General features: G+C 48.3%; 1 long non-coding RNA gene across 1 annotated transcript; it reads left to right on the top strand.

Moving 5' to 3' along the window:
• Positions 1-2,518: 2,518 nt before the first annotated feature.
• On the top strand, positions 2,519-9,938 carry LOC115089288. The gene is made up of 2 exons (XR_003856041.1): positions 2,519-2,631; positions 9,455-9,938. It is a non-coding gene; the product is annotated as an uncharacterized LOC115089288 (long non-coding RNA).
• Positions 9,939-12,093: the final 2,155 nt, after the last annotated feature.

Raw genomic sequence — 12,093 nt, forward strand, 5'->3', positions numbered from 1 at the left:
CACACACACACAGAGGCGCACCTCGGGCCCACACACACACACCCCCACACACACAGGCGCCCCTCGGGCCCACACACACACACACACACACACACACAGAGGCGCCCCTCGGGCCCACACACACACACACACACACACAGAGGCGCCGCTCGGGCCCACACACACACACACACACACACACACAGAGGCGCCCCTCGGGCCCACACACACACACACACACACACAGAGGCGCCCCTCGGGCCCACACACACACACACACACACACACACAGAGGCGCCGCTCGGGCCCACACACACACACACACACACACACAGAGGCGCCGCTCGGGCCCACACACACACACACACACACACACACACACACAGAGGCGCTCCTCGGGCCCACACACACACACACACAGAGGCGCCCCTCGGGCCCACACACACACACACACACACACACACACACAGAGGCGCCCCTCGGGCCCACACACACACACACACACACACACACACAGAGGCGCCCCTCGGGCCCACACACACACACACACACACACACACAGAGGCGCCCCTCGGGCCCACACACACACACACACACACACACACACACACAGAGGCGCCCCTCGGGCCCACACACACACACACACACACACAGAGGCGCCCCTCGGGCCCACACACACACACACACACACACACACACACACACAGAGGCGCCCCTCGGGCCCACACACACACACACACACACAGAGGTGCCGCTCGGGCCCACCAAGACTCTGCTTCTCTCCATCACGAGCAGGATGGGCGCTGCACACTGAGTGTCTGCATTTCTTGGCCGCGAGCAGGATGGATGGTGCTGGCGGCTCGCCAAGTCTCTGCCGCTCGTGGCCCGGCAAGTCTCTCTGCTCCTCACGGGCGCGAGCGGGATGGGCTCCGCTCACGGCCCCCACATGGCTAATGGCCGGCGCCCTAGGCGACTGCCTAGTTCTCCCAATGAGACGCACCGGCCCTGGCAAAGCCTGAATCAACTCAAGGCAGAATGAGAAACTGGAACGCTCTGCCCTTGTTCACAAAGGCACGTTAATGCATGAAAACGTGCATCGTTTATCCCTCTGCACATTATTTCTAATGGGGCCTACTCCTAGGGACGGTGACTTTCAAACCCAGCACGCAGGCGTGCGTAGGCGCGTGCCCAGATAACGTGACCATTTTATAACATGCGCACACATTATGAAATAGCCTGGCCACGCGCATATGTGCGCCCAGTTTTAAGCAGAGAGCAAATATGAATGCTACCACGTAAATCGGGCTATTTTATAACGGGCGCGCGTCCACACCATTGCCAGTTTGGCCACCAGTTCGTTCAGTTAAGAGCTGGGACCTCCAACCCCCCGCCCCTGATTTGATAGCCTGCACGCCTCCAGACCCTATAAACCCAGAGGAAATGGCTAATTTCTTGTATGTAGCAGAAGGAAAGTTACACAGCAGTGGACCTTGGCGTGCGCTGGGACGCGTAAGTATTTGCGCGCACATCTCTTGGCTGCGCCCTGAAATGCCCACGCCCGTTTTTGAAATCAAGTGAGATATGCGGGCAGTGGAGACACACACACGCATCTGCCTGGCTTTTAAAATTCAGTCAGCGCGCGTAAGCCCCACCTGTGTGCCCAGCCCCTAACTTATGCGCAGGCTTTGAAAATTCATCTTCAATAAGGTGCATTGTCCACAGCAACGGATCTTTAGGTGACCTCATCCTACGTTCAAAGGGGCCTGAAGTCACCACCACATCACCTTTCAGTCTCCTCATGGCAGATGTCCCTGATAATTGGTTTTCTTGATCCGTCTGCTTCTTGCGTTCATTTCCTGCAAAAGTGATATCAGGAGGTGCTGTAATCTATCTTATATTGAGCATATTGGTAAAGCCCCAAACTGTGCTTTAGGTGCCTGATAACCTGCCCCAGCTGATTGTTAGCTGAGAGGTGCATTGGACTCGCTCCAGTTTCTAACCTGAAAGCCATATAACTGCAGTCCTGTAATTGCACGTCTTAGCTGCTTACTGTGAAATACGTCGACAAAGCCATTGTATGCTTTAAATCTGAAAAGCAATTATGGGCCAGCGATATTTTGCCGGGAGATAACCGCACCATGCTGAACCTGTTTGTCCCATTTCTATAGATTTAAAAAGCCGTAAAAGAACAGTGTATTGAACTAGATTATTGCTCACTTCCTTCTGACATTTCTAAGCATCGGGAAATCCATAGGGATACACTTTCACTGGAAACAAAACAGGAAATTCTGACAATTTCCTGGGTTGTTTTTTTTTTTTTTCACTTTGCTTTGAAAAGCAAACAATATTTTGTTTGGTGTCATTTTCAGTAAAGCAGCAACTACCGGGCTCCAGCCTTCCCCCTACCCCGAAAAACACCAGTGCTCGTACCGTGTCAAAATATAAATACTGAAGCCCCCCGCTCCCCTGTCCTTCCCGTATCCCATAATGCCCCCCTCCCCTCCCCCCCAGACCCATCTTACCCCCATCCAAGGGGTTAGACATCCAAATGGGGCAGGACTGTGATCCCCAGTTGCTCCTGCCCCGCCCAGTCAGTATTTGAAAATGGCGCCTGTGGATGCTGAGGCCAACACCATGAGAGAGAGAGAGATGGTAAGAGCTCAGAGAGGTAAAGGAGGAAGGAAATGCTTTCTAAGCTACAGAGCCTCACCTGGCCTGGCTGCTCTGAAAGGCCACAGGCGAGAGGAGGGCTTCAGTTTAATGAAACCTCTTCTGCTCTAAAGGGGAGGCTAACGCACACTGCTCGTTTCGTTCCTGTGGCGCTCCTGCTTCCCGAGGGCTCGCAGAAACAAACTACCGCTGCCACCATCGCCACATTAACCCTCCGAGGTTTTCTCTTTTCTTTCTGCCTTCTTTTGATTTTCTCCCTTCCTTTCAGCTCTGTCCCTTTTCTCCGCCCAATAACTTTCCGCAGAGCAGCACAGATAAGCGCGCGTCAGCGTTATTTATTTATTTATTTAACCGTCCAATCTTTATTACATTTCTGTAAATCAATACAAGAATTTAAGGAAAATTATAGAAATGTATATTAGTGCTCAAAAGAAATCGCATAGCTTCCACCGCAAAACTACCAAACCAGCAAGAAATCCACCTTTATAACACATAAGAAAAATCATAGAGGAAAAGAGAGATATAAGAAGAAGAGATAACTGGGAAAAACACATTTAATATCCAGCTACCCCCACATGGGAAATGCTTTCAAATGAAGTGGGTCAGAAAACGCACATTTATTATTCTGAAAAGAAATTAAGCGTTTGCAAGGGAAAAGGTGGCCCCAATGGCAACCACCTTCTGTTCAGGTAGTCTAGGGTTTTCCCCATCCCCAGGGAGCGCACAGGCAGGAACGGTAACTTTCAGACCGGCACGCGGGCCCACGCTGGCGCAGATACGTCAGCCGGCTCCCAGGAAAGCGGCCATTTTACAACATACGCGTGCATACGCCTGCCTGTCATGAAGTAGCCCGGCCATGCGCACACAGGCGCCACGTTTTGTGTGGGCGCAAATGCCACTTCTACCTCGTAAATTGGGGGATTTTAAAAGGGGGTTGCGCTGATGCTATTCCCAATTTTACCGGTTCATCCCCAGTTCACCCAGTTAAGAGAGAGGTCCTCCAAACCATCCCTAATGTAATAGCCTTCACTCCCCCCCAGTTATCCGCAACCCTTAAAACCCCTCAGAGCTGCCTGTTTTTTAACTAACTCGGCTGAGCGCACTGTATTGCATCGGCCCCTCAAAATGTACTCTTTGGCAGACAGAAGGGAAAGTGGAGATAGGCTAGAAACATTCAGATATCTAATATACTTCAGTAAAGTACAACTGGATAATATTTTCAATAGGAAAAGGAACTCAAGGGCAAAGAGTCATGATACAAGGTTGGAAAACGGTAGGCTGAGAGGAAAAGGAAAGGAATACTTTACTGGCAGGGAAGTAAATAGTAACATATAGTAACATAGTAATGACGGCAGAAAAAGACCAAAATGGTCCATCTAGTCTGCCCAGCAATCTTCCCAAGGTAGTCACTGCCGCTCCGTGCAGGTTACCCCCACATTTCTCTTAAGGGCAGTAACTGCCGCTCCGTGCAGTTTACTCCACATTTCTCTTAAGGGTAGTAACTGCCGCTCCGTGCAGGTTACCCCCATGTTTCTCTTAAGGATAGTAACTGCCGCTCCGTGCAGGTTACCCCCGTGTTTCTCTTAAGGGTAGTAACTACCGCTCCGTGCAGGTTACCCCCATGTTTCTGTTAAGGGTAGTAACTACCGCTCCGGGCAGGTTACCCCCATGTTTCTGTTAAGGGTAGTAACTGCTGCTCCATGCAGGTTACCCCCATGTTTCTCTTAAGGGTAGTAACTGCCACTCCGTGCAGGTTACCCCCATGTTTCTCTTAAGGGTAGTAACTGCTGCTCCTGGAACACCCCGTAAGCAGAAGTGGTGGTAACCAAAAGAGAGGCTGAATGCAAACACGCTTGGGACAGATATAAATGGCAGTGATAGGGGTAAAGGAGGGAGATGAGCAGAGACTGAGGGTCCGTGATGACACAGCAAGCAGAAGTAAGGAGCTTCAATTTCAGCCCCAGATTTTCCACACATCTGCAATAAAGAACAGTTCCAGCTGTCACACTGCATATCCAAACAGGGATAACAATGAGGCTCATGCATATTCAGGCCGATTCAGTAAAAGTCACGGGAGAGCGATCTCCCAGCATTTGCACAGGCCGCTCTCCTGTGCGCGCGATTCAGGGGGGAAGAACATGCAAATTAGAGCCCGTGGTAAAAAGAGGCGCTAGGGACACTAGCGCGTCCCTAGCACCTCCTTTTTGACAGGAGCGGCAGCTGTCAACGAGTTTGACAGCCGACGTTCAATTTTGCCGGCGTCAGTTCTCGAGCCCACTGACAGCTACGAGTTCGGAAAACGGACGCCAGCATAATTGAGCATCCGTCTTCCAATCCACGGGCTGCCGGCCGATTTAATTATTTATTTATTTATTTATTTATTTAATTTTGGGGCCTCCGACTTAATATCACTATGATATTAAGTCGGAGGGTGTATAGAAAAGCAAGTTTTTCTGCTTTTCTGTACACTTCCCAGCACCGGCAGAAATTAATTTCTGAAAGTAAAATGTGCGGCTTGGCTGCACATTTTACTTTCTGTATCGCTCGGGAATAACTAATAGGGCCATCAACATGCATTTGCATGTTGCGGGTGCTATTAGTTTCAGGGGGGTTGGACGCGTGTTTTCGACGCACTATTACCCCTTACTGTATAAGGGGGTAATAAGCTAGCTTGACGAAAACGCGGGTCCAAACCCGGGCTAACACTGTACTGTATCGGCCCGATTGTAAAGAAGCTGATAGTGTACTGCCTTATTCCTAATGGAGGTCAATCTAATAACACTTTTAAACAAGTTTCCTTGAGCTTTTCCCTGTGGTATGCAGGGTTTCTGAGCCATGGATTTTGTAATACGGGAGGGGATGGATTATTTTGTATACCGAAAATCAGCAAACATTTTTGTAGCATAAATTTTTCTAGGTTACAAGTTTGGGTGAGTCTAGTCCTTTGCTATCCATTGCTCTCCTTTGTCTCTGGATGAGGATGCACGCATTTGCCAGCAGAGGCTGTAAAGGGGAAGGAAGACTGGAGACTGTAGCACTGTTTCCATCGAGAGGAACTGTAGCAAAGTTCTAATTGTTACGTTTTCATCTGCTGTACAGCCTCATCGTACCCTGATTCTGAATACTTTGATGCCTCCCCACCTACAGAGGTATCCAATGAGTTCTGTTCAAAGTTATCCAAGCCATTTCCTCAATGGCTTCCTGACTTAGCCTGTCTTGCAGCTTCCCCTCCACCAGGAGTCCTCAGCAAGCTTGGCCTCCAGACTTACCAAGCTCATCCTCACTACCTGCACCATACCCAAGCTCCAGCTCTATGTAACTTAGCCCTGCTACTTTACTCTTCCCTCATCATGGAGGCACCCTTGGCTCTTTGACCTGACCACTGTTCCTTGCCTTGACTTGCCTTGTGGCCTCTGGGCCTTCTTGCTCCTTGGACCTCAGATCTTCTGCTATCTTGCACCTTGTCTTGTGGCTTCTGGGCCTGCTCTCACTTCATGCCTTACTCTGTGGCATACTGTAGGCCTTGCCTTGCCCTATGGCCTTCAGGCCTGACTTTACCTTGCTTCTTGCTCTATGGCCACTCCAGGAATCTCCTTGCTTACTGGCCTTCGGGCCTTTTACCTAGTGGCCTACAGGTCTTCTATATAGCTGCTTTTGGGCTTTTGTGTTCTTTGTACTGTGTTCTCTTGTCTAGTCCTTGTCCAGTCCTGTCCTTGTCTGCGTGGTCTAGTCCTGTCCTGCCCAGTCCTAGCCTTAGTATCCTTTTCCTGCCTGTCTATGTATTGTCTTAAGAACATAAGAACTTGAGAAATTGTCATACTGGGTCAGACCAAGGGTCCATCAAGCCCAACATCCTGTTTCCAACAGTGACCAATCCAGGCTACAAGTACCTGGCAAGAACCCAAACACTAAGTAGATCCCATGCTACTGATGCCAGTAATAGAAGTGGCTATTCCCTAAGTCAACTTGATTAATAGCAGGTAATGGACTTCTCCTCCAAGAACGTATCCAAACCTTTCTTAAACACAGCTATACTAACTGCCCTAACCACATCCCCTGGCAACAAATTCCTGAGTTTAATTGTGCGTTGAGTGAAAAAGAATTTTCTCCAATTAATTTTAAATGTGCTACTTGCTAACTTCATGGAGTTCCCCCTAGTCCTTTTATTATCTGAAAGAGTGAATAACCAATTCACATCTACCCGTTCTAGACCTCTCTTCTCCAAGCTGGGGAGCTGTTCTATCCCCTTTATCATTTTGGTTGCCCTTCTCTGTAGTTCTAGTCCCTGCCCAGTTCCAGCTCTGTGTCTTTTCCCCATACCCATTACTCAGGTTCCACACTATCCAGCCTGCCCAGCCTTGTTCCAGTCTGACCAGCCTTGCTCCCACCTGCATAGACTCCACATCATGTACTGCCGCAGCAAAGGCCTTACTGGCCCCGAGAACCCAAGGGCTCAACCTGCAGGGGAGGGGGCTGGCTAAGTGGAAGACCGTCCCTTGTTTAGTCCAGTGTCCAGCCTTGCAGTCCTATACTGCTCCTTGGGTGATGTACCCCGTGTCTAGACATCCTGACACTTGTGTAGCTTTCTTATCAAACAAATTTAGACAACAGTTCCAAGGTAATTTTAAATTTGTGAAAAAAAAACTCCAACTAAAACCTTTCTTTAACCATCATGGAACCCACTGAATGAGAGGTGGTTTGAAACTAAATTATGATCTAAATTAAATTATGTAAAATTATGTAAAATTTAGTTTGAAACTAAATTATGAAACTAAATAACCGATCTGATATGGTCATCTAACCATGAAGGTCGGTATAGAAAAGTGATAAATAAATAAAATGATAAATGTGGATTATACTCGAGGAGAGAGCTCATTTTACTTCTCTTCTTAATCCAGCAGCTACCCCTTCTGCTTGGACCGGGTCCTCTAGCCTCCCTGCATGGCTTTGTCTGAAAGAGAAAGGAGGGAAATTGTAAAGGCATAGCCACTGCTGCCATCTTCATGCGTCTGTTTCTTCAGTCCCCGTCCAGATCCTCCGTGGTCTTCTGCTTTGACGGCTTCATCTCCATGTTCCAGATGACCGTCGTCCACATCTTCAGTTGTCTCCATGTTCCAGATGACCTTCGTCCAGGTCTTCAGTCGTCTCCATGTTCCAGATGTCCTTCATCCAGGTCTTCAGTCCTCTCTGGTTTCCAGATTTCTTCGTCCAGGTCTTCTGTCGTTTTGATGTCCCTGATGTCCTTGCCTTGTCTCTGCCTCCATGCCTTGGTTCCAAGATGTCCACCTTTCCTGGCATACCGCTGTCATGGTCCGTGACCAGTCCCATGAGTGGGCTGTGTAGAGCGCCTCATGGTACAAGGCCATCCTCATCTCCGCAGTGCAACCCTCTGGAAGACCTCCTGCTTCAGTCTGTTGTTTTTAATCCTTGAGAATCGAATCCTGCTTCAGAGTTGTCCCGGTCTTCAGAGCCTATTGCAACCTGCGTGAAGTCCATGTCAAGTCTGTGTCTGAACTTGCCCTGTGTCCGGCGTGGTCCGCAACCAGTCCCGCAGGGGGCTGTGTAGGGCACGCCCCAGTGCAGGTCTCTGCAGTTGCTTTGTCATGTTCCGGTATCAGCTTCCACTATTCCTCCTGGAGTACTGCCTTGACCCCAGCGTGGTCCGCGACCAGGCCCACAGGTGGACTGTGTAGGGTGTGCTACGTCGCAGACTCGCACCAGCTCTTGATCCTGCTTCAGCCCTCATCTACAGTGTTTCGCTTCAGCCCTCATTTACGATGTCTTGCTTCAGTCCTCATCTGTGGTGTCTTGCTTCAGTCCTCGTCCATGATGTCTTCGCTCCAGTCCTCGTCTGTGGTGTCTTGCTTCAGTCCTCATCTACAGCGCCCTCATTTCAATCCTTGTCTACAGCGTCCTCGTCTTCAATGTTCTCGCTTCAGTCTTCGTCCAAAGTCTTCTGTGTTCTAAGGACTCCTTCTGCCCTTGTCCTCTGTCCGGCCTGCCGCCCATTGCCGTACCCAGCGGCGGGTCCAAAAGGGCTTGGAACGGTCGGAGGACTGTTCATCAATCAGCATTGCGTTGTTGGTTATCCTGGGGCGTGCAGGTCCGGTTGAGGGTCAGACCTTGTTCCCTAGTCCTTGCTTCAGCCTTGTCCTTCTTTCGTTACCCATGCTCGCACCAGCTCACCTCCCGCGGTGTGGCTTGGGGCTCCTCCCTGGGCCATGCCGTGGCCCAAGGGCTCACATCACCAGCTTCAGAGATGACCGCGCCTCCGTGCCTCTGAGTGTAACAGCCGGCGGAGGTCGTACTCGTAACAGTACCCGAAGGCCACCGTGCCCTCGGGTCGTAACGGGATCCGAAGACCCGAAGCCCTCAGTCCCTACATCTGCCGGAGGTCGCGCTCGTAACAGCTGCATTTCACCACCACAAGGAGCTGCAATAAACAAAAAATATTAGCACTGCACTGTGTCTACAATTCAACAAATTCTGAAACACTCTGCTGCCTTTAGGCTCTTATCTAAATAAAGTTTAAGCCTCTAACGATGAGTTTCCCAATTGTTTCTTCTCCAGTTTAAGAACATATTTGTGTTCTTTGAGAAACTATTTTTTAAACCCAGAAAATCCCCTTCAGACACACAATTTGGAAAATGTAATTGCACTTGTGTTTAAGTCCACAGTCCATGGATTTTGATTTCTAAGTTCAAAAAAAAAAAGAGCTTAAAGGGATAGAAAGTATGTTGTGTTAAATCAAGAAAGCAAGATTTAATAATTTCCATAGTAACACAGTGTCTGCTTGGATTTTCAGCCCTGCAGATTCCCGATAATGAAACTTCTGTATACCTGCAGTACAGCAGCATCACAGGATCCTGTGCCCGGACCGACCCAACAAAACGCAAATGGATGCAGCTGGATGTAGCTCCTTGCTTCGGCAACAGCGGCGTCCTGCGGCTACTGGGATGCCATGCAAGGTTTCCGATGCACCTGTGAATTTCTCCACAGGGGGCTGCAAAGCTCATCCCCTTGGTTAATCCGGTTCTGCACTGTCATGGGGAAGGATTTGAGAAAAGTAACGTTGTCATTTCCCTGACACTGATGCAACTATTCCATCAAATTCCCGTTTTGCAAAACTATTTGCCTTAGACTTCAGTGGGGAAATTTCTGCACAGACAGAGGGTGAAAAACAGTGAAGTCTGGCAGATCCACAGTGTTTTGTCAGTAAAAAAAAAAAAGCAAACTTAAAGAAACCCAAAGGACTCTGACATTGGGGACGCTGGATCATCATCTTGCGGGTTTGCTGTCTTAGGCTCCACCACTTGTTTGTCTTTATCTGTTCTGGGACATTTCGTCGTCATTACACCCAACGGAGAGTTGAGAAGAGCACTGTTCTGTTCCTGGTGAATTCCTCATGATCCAAAGCAATAAGGAGCTTCAGTAAAATAAACCAAAAGGGAGCGGACAGTTCGGACTTCCTTCACTGTATCACGTGAACTAGGGCTAACTCCTTTTTTATCCCTGTAAAGAGGCCGATGTAATAAAACCTGCGCTAAAATCCGAGTCAGATTTCAGCACGGATTTTACTTAACGCACGCGTTAAAAGCAAGGTTCCCCATGGGATGCAGTTAAAAAAAAAAAAAAAGCTTGCTAAAATGTGAGTTCACATGAAAAAATCTGCACTAATGCAGAAAAATGCTTTAAAAAAGGAAGTAGGTGCTTGAAGTCGAAAAGAATGTGAACAAAATGGCCTTGCATGCAAGACTGGCACTGGGCATCCCAATTTGGGTACAGTCTTGCATGCCAGGCCATTTGGGCAAGGCGTGCCAACTGAAATGAAAGGGCAAACTCTGTAGGTTGGTTACTTACAGCTGAACAGTAAGTGGTGTGCGTCCCTAATAGCCAGAGTTGCCTGTTCTAGAAATATGAGTTAACTCTAACTCCGCCTCAGGCCAAGGAGTTAACCTGAAAATCCACACTGTATCTCAACCAGCTTTAAAACAGGAGTCAGGAAGTAAAGCTTAAAGATGGAAGCTTAAAGTGTTCTTGCATGCAAGATTGCCAAGATATTCTGTTGCTGGGCTCATACAGTAGTTGTTCGGCTGTTTCTACCAGACTGGGCACAGAAACAGAATAACTTTGATCACTAAAAATGTTGAGTTTACTCCACCTCAGACCAAGGAAGGAGTTACATTTCTGTCGTAAGCTCTCTTGGGCTTGCACCTACAGCTGTATAAAACACAAGCTCTCTTGGGAAGGCACCTTCAGCTGGTATCGTGCATCCTGACTTCGGCGTACTGTTCAGCTGTCAGTGCCTGCCCCAGAGAGCTTATTTATTTTTACTTGCCATGCCTTGTCAAAATGACCTTGAATGAGAAAAGGTGCCCATAAGTTGGGATGCACAGCACCAGTCTCACATGCAATACCGTCTTGACAAGGCTTGGCAAGAAAAATCAATGCATAAGCTCTCTGGGGCAGGCACCTTCAGCTGAACAGTATGCACTTTGGAGCTGTTCATTTGATTCTGGCGACCTGTTCAGCTGTAGATGCTCCCCAACAGAGTTTATGTGTTGTTAAGTTACCTGTAAGTGCCGATCCCAGAGAGCTTATCATTTGATTGCATTCCTTGCCAAAATGGCCTTGGATGCAAGAATTTGCTCTTTGGAGTGGGCACTTACAGCTAGCCAAACAGAGTGTAAGCTCCCTGGGGTGGGCATCTACGGTTAAACAGTACGCCAAAGTCAGGATGCACAGCGCCGGTGTACTGTTCAGGAGTAGGTGCCTGCCCCAAGAGCTTACAATGCAAATTAAACTCCTGGGTCCGAGTTGGAGTAAACTCACATTTCTGGTGGCCAAAGTTATTCTATTGCTGTGCCCAGTGTGGTAGAAGCAGCTAGACACACCCACACTGGGCACGGTAATAGTATAAGACGGCCACCAGAAATGTGAGTTAAGTTTTACTCCCCCTCTCTAACCCAGGAGTTAAATTTCCAGCCTTAAGAACATTTGCTTTAAGTTATCTTCCCTTTAACGCACCTCCCTGCATTGCTGGAGAATAGCTAATGCCTTCTTTTATATGGGTTTTACATGCACCCTCGCTAATCTTAGTGTTTTAGCGTGCATTTTTTAGGGGTTAAAACTCCTGTTACATACCAGAGTTAACCCTCGCCAGAAAAATGTGCCCTAAAACAGATATAAAATCCTGCACTACTCTTAGCGCCCCTTATTACATCGTCCCCAAAAAGAACCTAAAGCTTTATACATTTATCCTAATGCAACATTATTAATTCAAGGCAACTATCACTTGGTAAAATTTGGCATATTCATCTAATCTGATTTAATTAACAGTGCCAGGAGCAGTACAGATGCCTGATATCAAGCATGACATGAAATTATGACAATTTTAATTATAACCAATTGCGAACTTACTAACCAATCCACATCAGTTCAGAA

Source organism: Rhinatrema bivittatum, chromosome 4 (assembly GCF_901001135.1).
Source record: "Rhinatrema bivittatum chromosome 4, aRhiBiv1.1, whole genome shotgun sequence".
In the NCBI taxonomy this organism is placed as follows: Eukaryota; Metazoa; Chordata; class Amphibia; order Gymnophiona; family Rhinatrematidae; genus Rhinatrema; species Rhinatrema bivittatum.